At 32.9% G+C, this 15,905-nt stretch overlaps 1 long non-coding RNA gene across 1 annotated transcript; it reads left to right on the top strand.

Moving 5' to 3' along the window:
* The first annotated feature begins 7,446 nt into the window (after window positions 1-7,446).
* LOC128181743 (uncharacterized) lies at window positions 7,447-14,462 on the top strand. The gene is made up of 2 exons (XR_008243360.1): window positions 7,447-7,568; window positions 13,963-14,462. It is a non-coding gene; the product is annotated as an uncharacterized LOC128181743 (long non-coding RNA).
* The last annotated feature ends 1,443 nt before the right edge of the window (window positions 14,463-15,905 follow it).

The raw sequence follows: 15,905 nt of genomic DNA, 5'->3' as shown, positions 1-15,905 counted from the left end.
TTTGACCGTTAACTACTAATCTGATACACATGTAGTCATCAGCTCAAATTTATAGTTTTTATTTTTTTTTTAAACTTATTTAAAACACGATCATTTTATTATTATCTTTTATTATGGAAATTTGTAACAGGTTAAAGAAATGAATACTATGCAGTTTGGAAACTTAGGGCCTGCAAATGATGAGATTCAGACGATGATCGATCATTTCAGAAACACAGTTGAACATAACATAGGACGGAATTTGAACATCTTCAATGCTGTATCCGCCCGAATGCAGATGTTGGCTGGAGGAACAAATTGGCTTGTAAAGGTGAACGTTGGAGATGATTTCTTTCACCTGATGATCAATCGAGTCGGAGGTGTTCAAGTGCCACAACCACCGCGGTTGACTGGTCTACAACAAGGCCATCTTGCCGATGATCCACTTGCACCGTTTGATGAAAACCTATAACTTTTATTGCAGAAATGCCCTTTGATAGAGAATTTTGTACTTTTAAATCCATAATTAATAATCATAAAATAGATATTACAAGATAGATAGGAAAACTTGTTTTTCCTCCTAATCAATGAAGATAACTGATGACTGAAATTGCTATGTACTGTGATATCAAAGAATAAAGGAAACTTATTACAATATCAATATGCTTTTGTTTTTCTTGAATTACGTAACCTTTTTATCAATGATTTGTAGCAACCTCTAATGTAACAGTATTTACTAATGATATAAAGTTACATTAGTGGTCAGCGCCTTGAGCATTAAAATGATTTATGCCAATAAAGCATTTATATATGTTGCCTTGTGATATGTGTATGATGCACATAGTCGGGATTTCCGGGAATTTATAGCATCCCAAATACATCTTTGCAGACTGTGCATGCGCATTCTAGTTTCAATATTTTGTAAACAAACACGATTGATTATGCGGTAAAGGCAGACAGGTATAAATAATATAATGTTATCATTAACTAAATACCTAGCTGTCCAGTAATAAAACAATTTCACAGTTGTATCAATAAAGGTCAGAATTCACATCCACTAACAATATAAGGAAAAAACTCAAAATTTGTACATCTTGATCTTTAGTGATATAATTTTTATGGAATTAGTGGATGTACTTTAACCATTAATGATAAAATTATGTATATAATTGTGGAGTTTTAAATTTGCATTTTTGCATGTACCTTTTCATATGTTACATGCAATTGTATCATTATGGTTAAGTCATCCATTTAGGTTGACCATCTACTACGACTTATGCAATATTCATGTATATAAATATATTTCATTATCAAAAATGAACTTTTAAAGAATGGTTTCTTATCAAAATTTGAAAAAAGTACAATATATTCTTTTCATTAGCAACAGAAAGTAAAATGGATAGAGTGGCAAAAATGCATGACCTGTCAATCCACTCGTCAAGACTATCGATCAAGCCTATTATAATTTAAAGATTTATCATTATCGGTCAACAATGGGTTTTTTTTAATTGTCTACTGTTTTGATGATTTTTGTATTGCACTCTTCTTAACCAACATAAAAATAGACACAGGAGCTTGCAAACCAGCATTAGGTGTCCAAAATCTTATGAACAGACATGATGCTATTGTTAATTATGCGTGTTATTTTATATCATAAGTCGATTCAAATTTTTACAATAAGTTATAAAATTTTGAAATTGTATAAATAATCAGCGGCATAGTAATTCGGTTAATATAAAATTATATAACTTAACACTACACTATTGCATTTAAACGCAAAGACTATGTTCTTTGTTTATGTACATTTTTTATTCATGCCGAACACTTTAGGTGGTTATGGGAATGGACACGGACACTCGTATCCAGTTTAACTTCGGATTAACTTATAATGAAATAGTAAGTTGCTAAGCTTTACAGCATCAGATACTTCTTAGCTAACGTAAAAAAGAGGCTTGCTGCTATGAACTTTGCTTATCAGCGTTTCAGCAGTCCTTTCCAAATTGATTCTTAAAGATGGCATGCAAAGTTGGTATCGTTGGATCCACCAGCGATGTTTGCTAGCCGGATACAGGATATCTAGAGAAACAGTAGCAGGTCTCTTTTTTTTCTTGATCCAGAGGGGGTTGAATTGAGAACACGGAAAAGACTTCGTCGCAAAGAGTATTATGCGAAGGTACCTAATTATTTGTGAATTTGCATATACGGTTGCATCGACGGCTATTCGAGGAAAATTATATGATGTGAAGTAACCAATTCAAGTAGCGATTCTCGTATTATTGCTGGACATTTCATTTCATCGGTTGAAAAAATGTCAGCAAGTAAGAGGGGACCGTGGAACAGAGAATAGGGATATTGCAGACATGCAGAGTGTTTTAACAGCCCAGGGTACATTTATGGTCAAAGTACAGGTAACCATAGGATAGAAGCATTTTGGCAACCCTTGCCGATAGAATGCTGTCAGTTTTGGATTGAGTTCTACGGGCACTTAAGAGATATCAATGAATTTTCCGGAGACAACATAGGTAAGAATCTTGTTAAGTTTGTGTTTATGAATTTTGTGCAGGGACGTTTAGTGGTTTTTCTTTAATATGAATTGGTAATTTCTGAGATAAACAGCGAAATGTAACGACACTCATATTCTATAACGTCCCCTGTCTTGTACGTTTCTATTGTGACCTTTGTAATTATTGTTCTTAGAACTCCCATACCATGAATTCAAACATTACTTTAGTTACCGACATATAAATGCATATATTATGTAACTTGATGAATGCGTCATTTTGGGGGGATGGGGGGTGGAGGGGGCATTGCATTTAAATCTAGAGCTAATTAGGACACAGTAAAGTGGAAATTAGGAATATGATTATTTTTTAATCGTACATGATAATACATTGGTCAACGATATTGGTCCGAGCGTTAATCAATGTGACGGCATAAATACAATTTTTTTAATTTGTTGACATGTTTAAGCAGAAATATAAGTTTTAGTTCTAGGTATACTTCAACAATCTTGCAATTGCAATTTAATTTGTTTTCCAAAATCAAGAGAAAAGAAGACCCCGTAAAAGACTATGTGCGGTTTTAGGCATTTTTTGCCCCCAAAATCAAAGTTTTAGAAAAAGCTTTCAAAATAAAGTGAAAGAGAGTTTAAATCATTTTGGAAATAAAGGTGTAAAAGGTTCTCACCACAGTGATGTCATAATGTAGAAATGACGCCAAAAAGATTGATACATTTATGTTTTGTAGCAAAATATGGGTGTTTTCCGATGGTTTTTCGACTGGGAAACATCGAGCGCAGGCTTGCTCAAGTACCATTTTTTAGTATAATGTGTATAACTATCTGAAGAAAAACATAAGTTAAAATCGCACTTAAGCAAACCTGCGCTCTATACTTCCGAACGCAAAATATATCTTGGGACTTGATTGAATTTTTGTTTTCTTTTATACAGATTTAGAATGACATTTAAGAAGCAGTTTCTGTCTGGAATACGCAGGGAATTCGCTCTACAAAAAATGGAAACGTCCCTGCAGGCAAACTTTGTATTCTATATTGTCTGCCCGAATTAAATGGGACTAAAAGTTATTCAATAGAAGTTTATCAAAACATTCTTCAGATCTGCAGAAACCAGTGCCTATTTCAGAAGAACACCTCATCTGACTCTGACATGCATGAGCTTATCAATCTCTTAATGGAAGAGAACGGCCGTATATTGTCAGAGTCTGTCGAAGAAGCATATGATCTGTATACATGTATTACCCTACATCTGATGGCAAACCTGGAAGAACATATTTTGTATACATGTATATACATGTATGAAATTATAAATAGACAGTAAAGCACGATGAGAAACGTATGGAATGCCTCACATCACATAAGATAGACTCATAGACGGACAAAGAAAATTCATATATATATATTCATAAGATAACAGTAATAACAAAGACGCAAAGAGTCGAATTTGATCGGATGATCCGCCCTGACAACGAGACGTGATCCAGTTCTTTGGATCAAGTTTCTGTTATAATGATAAATTTATTATATACCCTTGACTATTTTAAAGTTTTAATAGCAAACATTTTTTCAATCAACTGTATGACGTTAACTGATGTAACCAAGCTATTTTGTAACGAACTCTTCTAAAACGCGCTAAAATACAGAAGTTATCTAATGCGTACCATGTCATTATTTTCAGGGAGTGGTGATACGGAATTGGAAACCCCCAGTGTGGTGATCATGCCACTCTTTAAAATTGACTGTATCAAGATGGAAAAATTGATGGGTATATTATAGCATTGAATAATTTATTTTTGACGTCGTCGTGTCAATAACTGCCGTCAGGCGAGCAGACAAATTGAATAACGTGCGTTAGCACGCACGCATGCACGCGCAAAGCCAATGTTGCGATTAAACGCAATGTGTTCTGCGTTTTCTTGTATTTCGAAAATTTGACAATCTCAATTATTCGTATCGCTAGCCATTTTAGTACCTAATGCATATGCATATATTAGGGATGTTAACGAGTATTCGAGTACTCGACCATCGCTTGGTCATATCGATCATCGACTAAAATTTTCTTAGTCGATGAGTCGTACTAAAATAAATGAAATTTTTCTTACAACGCATCAGTTTTTGGGCTAGGAATGACAATGGCATCATTTTCCGACAGTTTCGGTCCATAAGTTACAGTCTGCTAGGTTATATCATTAATAACAGAATATTTACTCTGTGACCTCCATGCAAACAAGTGTTTATTGCAGAAAACTGCTGAAATATTTTAACACACGCACCTGACGTTATATATTTTTCTCATTAAAAAACTAAAAACCGTATACCTTAAATTACACAATGTACACATCGCGGCCATCGTTTATTCAAATTTGTCGCATCAGCTGGAAGTTTCACTTGAAACTCGACTTAAAAATTATTTTGCGTTCCTCTCTCCCGATGGGTCCAGCAACATCTAAACTTACAACCGATTCAACCAATACAGCGCATTACAACTGTCATTAATAAAAATCATTCTTCAATCTGTATCATGCGCCTGTGGTTTGTAGAAATGATGTAAACTTCATTCATCGTTACAATCATTGTCTTAATCGTAGAGTGATCGTAGTAATCGTATCAAATCTCAAAGGATCATGAGGTCTGTCGTGGCAATCGGGACTTTTGAGATTTGTCAATATGGTCAATTGGGCTATATGCATGTAGATATGTTCGTTGGAGACCAGTCGTAACTAAGATCATGGCCATCTTCCATCTTGATAGTGAACAGAATCGCTTTCATTATCATGCCCCTTCGCAAGAAATGTAACGGTTCGTATAAATTAAGCGTATAGTAACATACACGAAGCAATATGCCCGTACACAAATCAGGGACTCGTGTTGTTATGTTCGGATCAGACCGAGATCACATCGGAAATAATATGTGGGCAATTTTATCGGAAGTATTTTATCTTATCAAAACGGACAGTGAGATTGTGACAGATTGCATCACCTACAAAATTTCTACTTGGACCTTACTGTTTCAAAGCTTGATAAATCGCATAATGACGCATTGACTCGTATACCCTCGTACCGAAGTCTAAACTATACAAAAGTTCAATGATTAGTTTCGATTTGTTATCGTAGTGTTAGTTATCACGAACCTAGAATAGCTCATTGTAATTTTCGGAGCTACTCGTACAGTTGTTTAACTGCGAAGCAAGAGCTACGCGTACAGTAAACAATATCGAGGTATGGTTAGAAATCTTCAATTTCGAAGAATTTATTGCTTTCTTCATTCATGTAACTTTTTTGCCTTAAAGGGGTAGTCGAGATTACCATATTCAAGATATCAGGTGTTTTTAAAGTCATTTTTATAAGGAAAACGGTCTGGACCAGCCGTTGACTTCGACATATTCATGGAAATCGAGAAATCCTTTGTTAAAGATACCATTATGTGTCTGTATTTCCTTTAATCCAGCAAGTTCGTTGTATGTTTACAAATATAATATAATTAAATGGAAACATATAAAATCAATTACAAAATTTGAATATGAAAAAGAATTTTTTATACAATGTAGTGCACTACTGTTAATTCCTAATTAAACTCGAGGAATAAATATCCGCGTAAAATCACCAGAAGCATCCTTCGCGGATTTTAAAATCTCGCCATTATTTTTTGAGTTGAAAACTATAAGAAAAAAAGGAGAAAAGTTCAACGTTCGCGATTTTTTATTCTCGCGATACAGACCAGCGGGATCGCAGAATTAAGTACTCGCGGAATATAAGTGCATATAATTTACAGTATATAAACACGAAGTAAGTGTTGATCAGTTATTGACAAGGTTTTTTTTCCTGAAGATAGTTTTGCGTAACACATTTTCTTATCCTATTCTGGTTATTTTTTTTATGATTTTAACAGTTTGTAAAGATTTCTTGCAACAGAACGATATAAAAAAAAAACCAAACCCGGTATCCTACAAATGTCAAGGATAATCCTTTTAAATTTTATGCATAGAAATATTTAAAAACCAGTATACAGAAAACGTATTTTCAGAACTAGTTTACTGATCTTGGAGGTGTAATTTCAGACTTCCTCAGTTGTTGACTGAATTTTAACAGTTTGTAAAGATTTCTTGGAACACAATGATATAAAAAAACCAAACCCAGTTTCCTACAAATGTCAAGGATAATCCTTTTTAATTTTATGCATAGAAATATTTAAAAACCAGTATACAGAAAACGTATTTTCAGAACTAGTTAACTGATCTTGGAGGTGTAATTTCAGACTTTCTCAGGTATTATCTTGTCTGACAAACCCCGTCTCATGCGGCATTTCTACGAATTGAACATGAGAAATGTGTACTGTTTTTAAAAAAATCAGTCTTGTTGCGGGTGGAAACCTCGCAAAACTGAGTTCAGGAATTGTTTTGCTCCAGCCACGCTAATGTCAGACATACAAGGACACAACATTTTGTGACAGACATCTTCCAAACTCCATTTAATATTGAGTACCTTAAAACCTAGTTGCTAACGAAAAACTCACAGTCACATAAAAGAATATACATTGAAAATCTTTATTCAAATAAATTTTCAGCTTGTTCTTAATAAAACAGTGACTCTACTAGATAAGAAATCACGATTTCAAATCGAGAGAGATAGAAAAAAAGGAAGATTATGTATGTCAACATGATTTTCATCATTTGATGAAAACTGTTTACGAATGTCTTCCAATTATTTTTTTTGGTTTGTTTGTTTGTTTTGTTTATTGTTTGTTTTGTTTGTTTGTTTTTGTTTGTTTGTTTTTTTTTTTTTACATGTACAATAAACGCATTTAGTGTTTTATTTGGGCATGCAATGAATCATCCATCCCGAACAAAGCCTATGCGAGCAGTTTATATGCAATGAAGTGGTAGGTATATTGGTATTTTGATTCAGACCTTTAACGCAACAATATGAGGCGTGTCTTAAAGATCATTTACCAATCAGGCTTTATGTCTGCCTTGATGTCTAAATTGACAGGTTCACAAATTAAATAAAACTTTAAACACCAAACTGAATGTATTAAAATATCTTGGCAGGACTGACTTATAACTTTGGGAAAAAAGTGAGTAGTAGTAAGAATTTTTATAAGTTATAAGGATAACTATTTTTTTATTTTTTTTTTTTTAATAATTATATGTTTTGGTTTGGTTTAGTGTTTTTTTTATCATTTGTTTGACTTTTTTACGATTTTTAATGTATACACTTTTAAAGGTTATGTGCATTAAAATATTACAATTTTGTCTGCAGACGTTGTAAGAAGAAACAAACACCAATTTTTATCGGTTGAATGTCTTCTCGTTTAAATGGGAAGTGGTATGAATTAGAATATTAATAATAATAATAATAATAATAATAACTAGACTCTTGTTGCTATAGCAACAAAAAGGTCTTCCGTTCCTCATGTATTAATCTCCACAAAAAATCCAGTTATCTTGTAAACAGAAAATGGTATAATACATACATTTTGTCTTTCATCAAAGTTTGGATGTTCAAGTTTTTGTTAGTTATAATATCTCGTTAAAAAAAGGTTTTTGTCTCGGGATTAGAAACGAACAAACAAAAGTGATTTAAGAAATGGAAAGTAGATATTTTAGTACATTTACCTACGTTACATAGCTGTTTACACATTGAGTAAAATGTTTAAAAAAATCAAACGTTAAAAAAAAAATTCTTTTGACTGAACGCTTCGAGTGAAAACCGGAAGTGACGTACGACCAAATGAAACCCGTTATACACATGTTCAATGTCCATTATCTATATAAGTTTTGTGTCTTGATCTATCACAGTTTTTGAGATCTTGTGGGTACCCTGTTTTTTAAAAACGCGGCTATCTGAGATATTTGAGATGTCTCAGCGGAAGTAGACCTTTTTTTCTTACCATGTGTAGATGACTTTTTATATTTATATAGCGAAAATGTTTCTTCCCTGCTAAATAACCAAAATATTTTTAAAAAATCAAAATTGGGTGTACTTCCTGTGAAGATCGAAAGTTACGCCGGATAAAACAAAAAAGTGTATACACATGAACATACATAGGTCTATCATCCCACAAAGTTTGGTTGTTCAAGTAGTTACCGTTTTTGAGATCTCGTCGAAATAAGGTTTTTGGTCTCTGTACAGGAAACGGACAAACGGAAGTGTTCAATGTAAATTGTATTAACTATATCTTGTATACTTGCCTTTTGTACATTATTTTTCATTTATCTAATGAAAAATATCAGAGGAAAACAGTTAAACTGATAAGCAGCTCGATTGTTTGAACTCTTCCGGTGTGGACCGGAAGTGACGGAAGACAAAATGACACCGGTTGAACACATTTTCAATCAAATGTCTATCATCCATGAAAGTTTCGTGTCTTGATCACTTATAGTTTCTGAGGTCTCGGGGGTACAAAATGTGTTTTAAAAAAGCTACCTGAGATGATTGAGATTTCTCACCGGAAGTAGAATTTTTTTGTTGATTTAACACTGCATAGATAATCTATGTATAGATTTATACTTATATAATTAATTAATGGAAAATAAATTTAATGCGTAATATAACTATTTTTAAAATGCTTCCGGTGACGACCGGAAGTTACGACGAACAAAACAAAATAGTTTAAACACATCTACATACAAAGGTCTATCATTGTAGAAAGTTTGGTTGTTCAAGTTTTTACCATTCTTGAGATCTCGAGGTGACAAGCTTTTTCGTCGCGGGACAGGAAACCGACGACCGGAAATGAATTTTGAAAAAATAAAAAAATCCTTCCTAGACTTTATCATTCCCTATTATTTCTGAAAATTTCAAGCAAATATATCAAGGCATCTCTGAGAAAAACGTGGAAAAAAATAAGAATAATAAGAAACACTACAATCACTATAAGGTCTTCCGTTGGAAACGGAAGACCTTAATAATGTTAATTTAACATGGAAGCAATAAGATTTGTCACTGAAAAAAATTGCAGTTGAATAGGTTGAAATACTTGAAAAATGCAAATATAATTGTTTAATGACTTTCAGTTGGCATACTATTTGTTGCAATTCACATGTATAATCTATATAAGAAAATATAATCTTAAAGGTAATATATCATGCTTCGAAATACTTTGTTTTATTTAATCCTCCTTTTTTTCTTTCAATTAAAATGATCTTCGTGCATTTTCCGAATGTTTATTTTTTGTTATAGCTGACATTAATTCATAGTGTCATTTGGTCGCCGTATTAATTTCCATTGCTTCTTACGACTGAACACCGAACGTAAATAGTTATTGTGCGCAATATTACTCTTTCATCACCGCTATCCCTACAACCCCTATAAAAGCCACTTACCTCTTAACAGTTCAAAGGGGCATGGTCACGATTTAGGTCAAAAATTATTTTTTCGATTTCGATTGTTTATAATGCTTCAATAAGGCATTTTAAAAAGGCAACCAAAATTTAAGTGTCATTCGTAGAGTGATAAGCGAATTACAGAGCTTACAATTAAACAAAGCTTTTGTTTTACATTTTGAATGTTGAAGTGAAAATTCCAGTTTAAGACCTAAACTGAATGTGTTAATCATTAGAAACTGTTTATTTATGCTAAAAATGAATAAGAATTTTGACAAATCATCTTGAAATAGATTTTTACTGGTATATTAAACCCATTTAAACAAAAACAGGACACGAGCCTTGTTTACATGACAAAGAATCGTGAGCCCTGTACCTCGCTTAAAACTCATCGACGGACACCCAAATTTCATTTAATCATTAGAAATGCATTCATAAAGCATTGTAAATAATAAAATCAGAAAAATAAAATTCCACCAAAATCGTGACCATGCCCCTTTAAAGTATTTCGTTGTAGAGATATTACCTTAGTGGACGTACATTTTGCCTTTCCGTGCTACTCGGTCGCAAAGAAATTATCAAATGTTACGCATTATTTCCATGTCATTATTTCAATGACTTTTTTCCCCATGATCATGACAATAAGAACACGGCGGGTCGGCAGGGGATCTTACTCCTCCTAGGCACCAATCTCTATCTTTTTAAAGGTCCGTGTTTGCTCTGTTTTAAACATGTATTTCGCTAATAAAAGACAACGGAATTAATAGTACATTGTAAAAACGTGATAGAAAATCCATGGAAGTAACAACTTGCAGGTGTTCATCAGTTTTTCAAAGTCCATGCTACCACATCACGATCGACTACAGTGTATAGTTTGCGCATATGCGGCGATATAATAATACGACACAAGGAACTTTAACAATGATCGAGGATTTTTTAAGAATATCTAATTTAAGTTCATTCTACATGTATTTTGTTTCGTCTTACCTTTGATATTCCTTACCAGTGCAGCGAAATTATCATATTTTTTCAAAACATGCTATTATAAATCTTGCTGTTTGATGTAACTTGTTCAGTTAAAGCTGACATGAATGCATAAATACGCATATTTTCACTTATACCTCCGACTTCCACCATATAAGTTATTGGTTGTTTTTGTTTTGATCTTCGCTTCACACCTCCTAAATAAGACTGATAGCACTATTAATGCTTCAACGCATTTAAACATTTCATTCACCAGAACACGTTGCATTGGACGAGAAGTCTTGTAGAAACGCATCATAAAAAATAATAATATCACAACTTGTAAGTAAGGAATTTCCAGTGAGCGACGAAACAAAACAGACTAAAATCAAGGCACATACATTAAAAAAATCATTGATAATTGTAGAAAGTTTCCTTGTGTCTATTATAACATCGCACATGCGCATACCACGCACTGTGGCAATTCGTGCAATTACCGCATGGATTTTAGAAACGGGGCAAGTGTGTAAAAACCGATGAAAACGATGTTACGTTGTTACTTTCTTGGATTAACTATTATTTTTCTACTGTGTCGGATGTATTGCTGCCGGTTTTTTAAAAGATGCAAAGGTTATGCATTTTGTATGAACGACATACGTGTTCGATTTGCATGCGAAATGAGGGAGCACTATCTGTGCAAAATATTACGGATGCATTGGAAATTCCTTCAAAGCATAACATATTTTATGTTTTATTGATGGATACAATTCTTTTCTCATTTGCAAACACATTTTTCTACAATGTCTAGTTCATGCATTTAGAAGTAGTGAAACCCGAATGCCTGCTTGATCGTAAAGCAACCAACCGTAACTTTCTCGGCCGGTATATATACCCATGTTGCAGTTCAAGAGCGATCGAAACTAATATGGCGACCAAATGTTTTTTTGAATTCATGTCAGATTTAAATAGGATACCTAACGTCGGAAAGGCATAGATATGTTCTTTCAACCTGATATAGAGTGTGTGTAGCGGCGAGCAGAACAATGCAAATCGAAAACTAATATGTTGGTAGTTAGAGATAGAATGAAAACAAGCTTATTTATGAATTCGTGTATTCTAGTAGTTCAGACTACCAGCGGTTTTTTAGGTGCACACATAAACTTTGGATATTGGATATTTCTTTTAAAGCTATACACGCTATAATTTACGTCAATTTTGAATGACAGTGAAAACGCATGTGTTTGTCTACTTATAAAAGTTATCCTTAATCTGTAAATTACAATGATGAATTCCATCTCGTTACAAAGATATAGATTTTTAATTGTTTATTTTCCTGCCAGGAAAATATACCTTTTCATGAATATTGATGAAGGAGGAGCGAAACTGACCTCAGTGCGCATGTCCACGGAGAACTAGGTGGTCGTTTTTGTTTGCCTAATTAAATATCAAACTTGATTTTTAATTTGCTTAACAGTTGTTAATTTGAAATACATACATGTATAATGAGTAAAATACGTTTGTCATTCACGATACCCTTTCTTCTGCATTAACACTTATAGGATCTATAAATAGCACATAGGGGAAACACACAGGTCTACGTCATTTTTTTTAAAGAAAGTATTCATATCTACTCACAGGCTTGTATTTTTTCTTTTGTTTGTACTCGTATATCGGACAAATTTATGCTTTACTGAAAAAATCCTTTCCTTTGTGAAACTATCACAATGTTGACCCTTCACTAGTTTTGGTATGATAGACTAAATTTAGCTATCGATATCACGTGATAGATTGATATTCACGAATACAGATGTATAACCATTTAAAGTAAAAAAACGATTTAAATGAAAACATAATCATTGTAAGTGTTGCACAAACAATAAAAAGTCACACATGTTGTTATTTAAACAAACCGTCTCTTGACATTTTGTGGTATTGATTTTAAAAATGCCATATAACAGGTACTTTACGTTCTATGAATATTTAAGAGTTTTTCCAAATCCATAAATGCTTAACGCCTAATTATTCAAAGCAATAAAAAAAAAACAAATATAAAATGTTTCGTTTACTTTATGTATATGTATCAAAGTATTGTACGTAGTACTGACGGTAGTTGATTTTATTTATTATAATTCATTTTAAATTTAGGATATGTAAATTCGCACGGCAAATAGCTTCTTAGCTTTATTTGAATAATTTCGCACATTTTTGTCGTATATGAATTTTTGGGCTTTTCCAAAAAAAATAATCAGAGCTATAAACGTAAAAATTTCATATAATTAGTGTTGTTGAATTTTTAAAATAGCATTGGCGCCATGTATTATGTATCAGTAATCGAATTATTTCTTGAAAACTGTATCTAAGCTTTTTAATAAAAATCACATAATTATAAACCATAGTCTACGTTAGTGCTGCCTCTATCTTTAGAATGGATGGTCTGATATTGATTCCAAACGCTACCGCTGTAAAAGTGCCGCTTTGGTATCAAATGCTTATTGAACTCTAGTGTAGGAATACATACAACTACAAAATATCTAAATTTAATATTTCATTATTTCTGATGTATTCAACAATAAGTTGTGTTTTTTAAACAACGCTTTTGAATACATTGCACCGAATCTATTGATTATTTTCAAGTACTTAGTCTAACCAGCTATGGTTATTTTCCATTCATGATTTGTGCCTAGTCCAAACACTGTTTTGCCAGAGTAACTATATATGATAGTTGACAAAACTTAACCCCCCAAAACTGTATATTTAATCCCCCAATTTGATGAGCTTATATGCCGCTCAGATGAGTTATTGACTTCCCCAGATACCGATATGTAAGTGGGGTGTTTGCGTTGTAAGCAAGTGTTTTGTTAGATGATTTATGTCCTATTAATGCCTCCAATACAATACGTTTTCGTCATAGATAATATCTCAATAAAAAGATCATTCTTATTTTTTTGATATTTTTTAGTTAATATGCATGAATTCAGAGTTGGAATTTTAAAAAAAACACCCTGACACTAGATGTGTTTAAAAGTCGAGATACAATTTAATGCCACGTAATGGCACCTTAAAACTAAAACTGAAAACTACAAAGCATTTTCAGTTTGAATTGTTTCTAATAAGATTTGCTGATCATCGAAAATGTATTATAGCCATGCATCAAATTAATTTTGTGTACATTTCCAACAGGTTGAAGAAAATGGCTGGAGTTTTTGGACCCGAACAACCTGCAAATGCGGATATTCAGGCTCTTATCAATAATGAAAATGTCCAAAACGCAGTGGTAGCACAAGCTGGACCAATAGAAATGTACATCGCTATCGTCTTCATTGTTCAGAATTTGATAGGAGGAACAACCTGGGTTGTAAAGGTGCAAATTGGAGAGGGAGAAAACGATTACCTTCACCTGATGATCAATCAAATCGTTGATATTGATGCACAACCGCAGCTGGGAGGTCTACAACCAGGTCATACTGCCAATGATCCGCTTGTACCGTTCTAAATAGTCAACGACTTTTATTGAAGACATGACAATAGATACATAATTTTTACTTTTGAATGGACACTTTATTAATCATAAAAATAAGATAAGACAACTTTTTTTGTCCTAATCAGTGAAGAGAATTGTTATTTTAAATTGCAAAGTATGTCATGTGATAAGAAAGAATAAACATAACATGTTTACAGAACTGTGTTGAACATTTGTACACTACGGTGGTCTATAGTATATAAACATTTGACTGTCATTGCAAAGTAAGATGTTTTGATGTCATTAAGATAAGTGCACGAAAAGAAATCGACACAAGCTTGTGGTTGCGAGTGTTTGGTAATTGCATATCCGTCCCATTGAAGTATATGTTTAACAGTATTTAAAATGAAATATTATCATGTCTTATATATTCGTAATACGTCAGTCATTCATGATACTCTTACTCTTGCCGTTTTTCATAAGATAACAATCACAAGATCTAATAATATGGAAAAAGTAGACCATAGAAAAAACACAGTATTCTGCTAACATTGTTTTCTTGTTTTTCTTTCGTTCCTTTTTATGAATGTACGTCAATCCACGCTTTACCAAAAAAACCCTCTTGGCACAGTCTAGCAATCACAATAGAGTTAACTTTCCGCCAGTTTGTATATAAAGGTCGAAGATTAGCTGAAGATATCACGTGGTGGATTGCTATTTAAAACAAAGCATTGCTTCCTTGGCGGAAACAAAATTTACAAAGCACTTTATCTTTGTTACGCGATCGAATTAAGCATTGTTATCTACAGCATAAACACCCCTGCGAATGTTATTGTCATTACAAATTTAGACCACGTGGTTTTATTTGACCCTTTCAGTTTCACAGTAAAAATTGTGCCTCGTGATAATAGTCTACTTCTTAGAATCTATAGGTACTTGTAGTCAAATGTTAAATCTAGGCTTTTATTGATTTTAAACTTTATCTTCATTAATTGGAGGATAAAACGAGTTCTAGAAATAAATATGTAAATAGAAATAATAAACTTTTTCTGCTATTGCAACAATTAACATGCTTAGTAACGGTTGCCCTTTTAGGATTAATGTTTGATCCGCGCCTGACCTAGTAATAGCATCAATTGTAAAACAAACTATAATATTTTATGCAGAATATTCCTTGAAAATAGCTCGATATACTAATTTTTTATGCAAACCAGACATCCATTCTTTTTAAAAAAAAGCATGGTATTGCACGCCAAAAGCTTTAATCATGGCTATGATTTTATCAAGCAACCAATGATTTTACTTTCAACCACGTGTAGGCTGGTTGAGCACGAACGATAACTCTGTTCTAAATATTATCGTTTAGTCCAAATAACCTCTAGAGGATGAAATTAAAAATGTATCTTAACAGATTTTCATGTTTTAACATAAATCAAAGTAGGATATGATATGAAAAAAACCCAGAACTTACGTATTTACGTATTTTGAGAATATTATCCGAACACTTATACTTCCGCTCAAAATTTCACAGGAACTGAACAAATCTCGGTGAAGTCTCGTGAACTTTCATTCGAGCATCTCTGGATTTATTACATACTTATCAACGATAAAGAAAACATTCCGAACACATTTGCAGGGGTGATAAAGTAAACTTCCATTAATA

The sequence above is a fragment of the Crassostrea angulata genome, chromosome 4 (assembly GCF_025612915.1).
Source record: "Crassostrea angulata isolate pt1a10 chromosome 4, ASM2561291v2, whole genome shotgun sequence".
Classification (NCBI taxonomy): domain Eukaryota; kingdom Metazoa; phylum Mollusca; class Bivalvia; order Ostreida; family Ostreidae; genus Magallana; species Magallana angulata.
The sequence above is the reverse complement of the archived record's forward strand: the minus strand, read 5'-3'. Positions and strand labels throughout refer to the sequence as shown.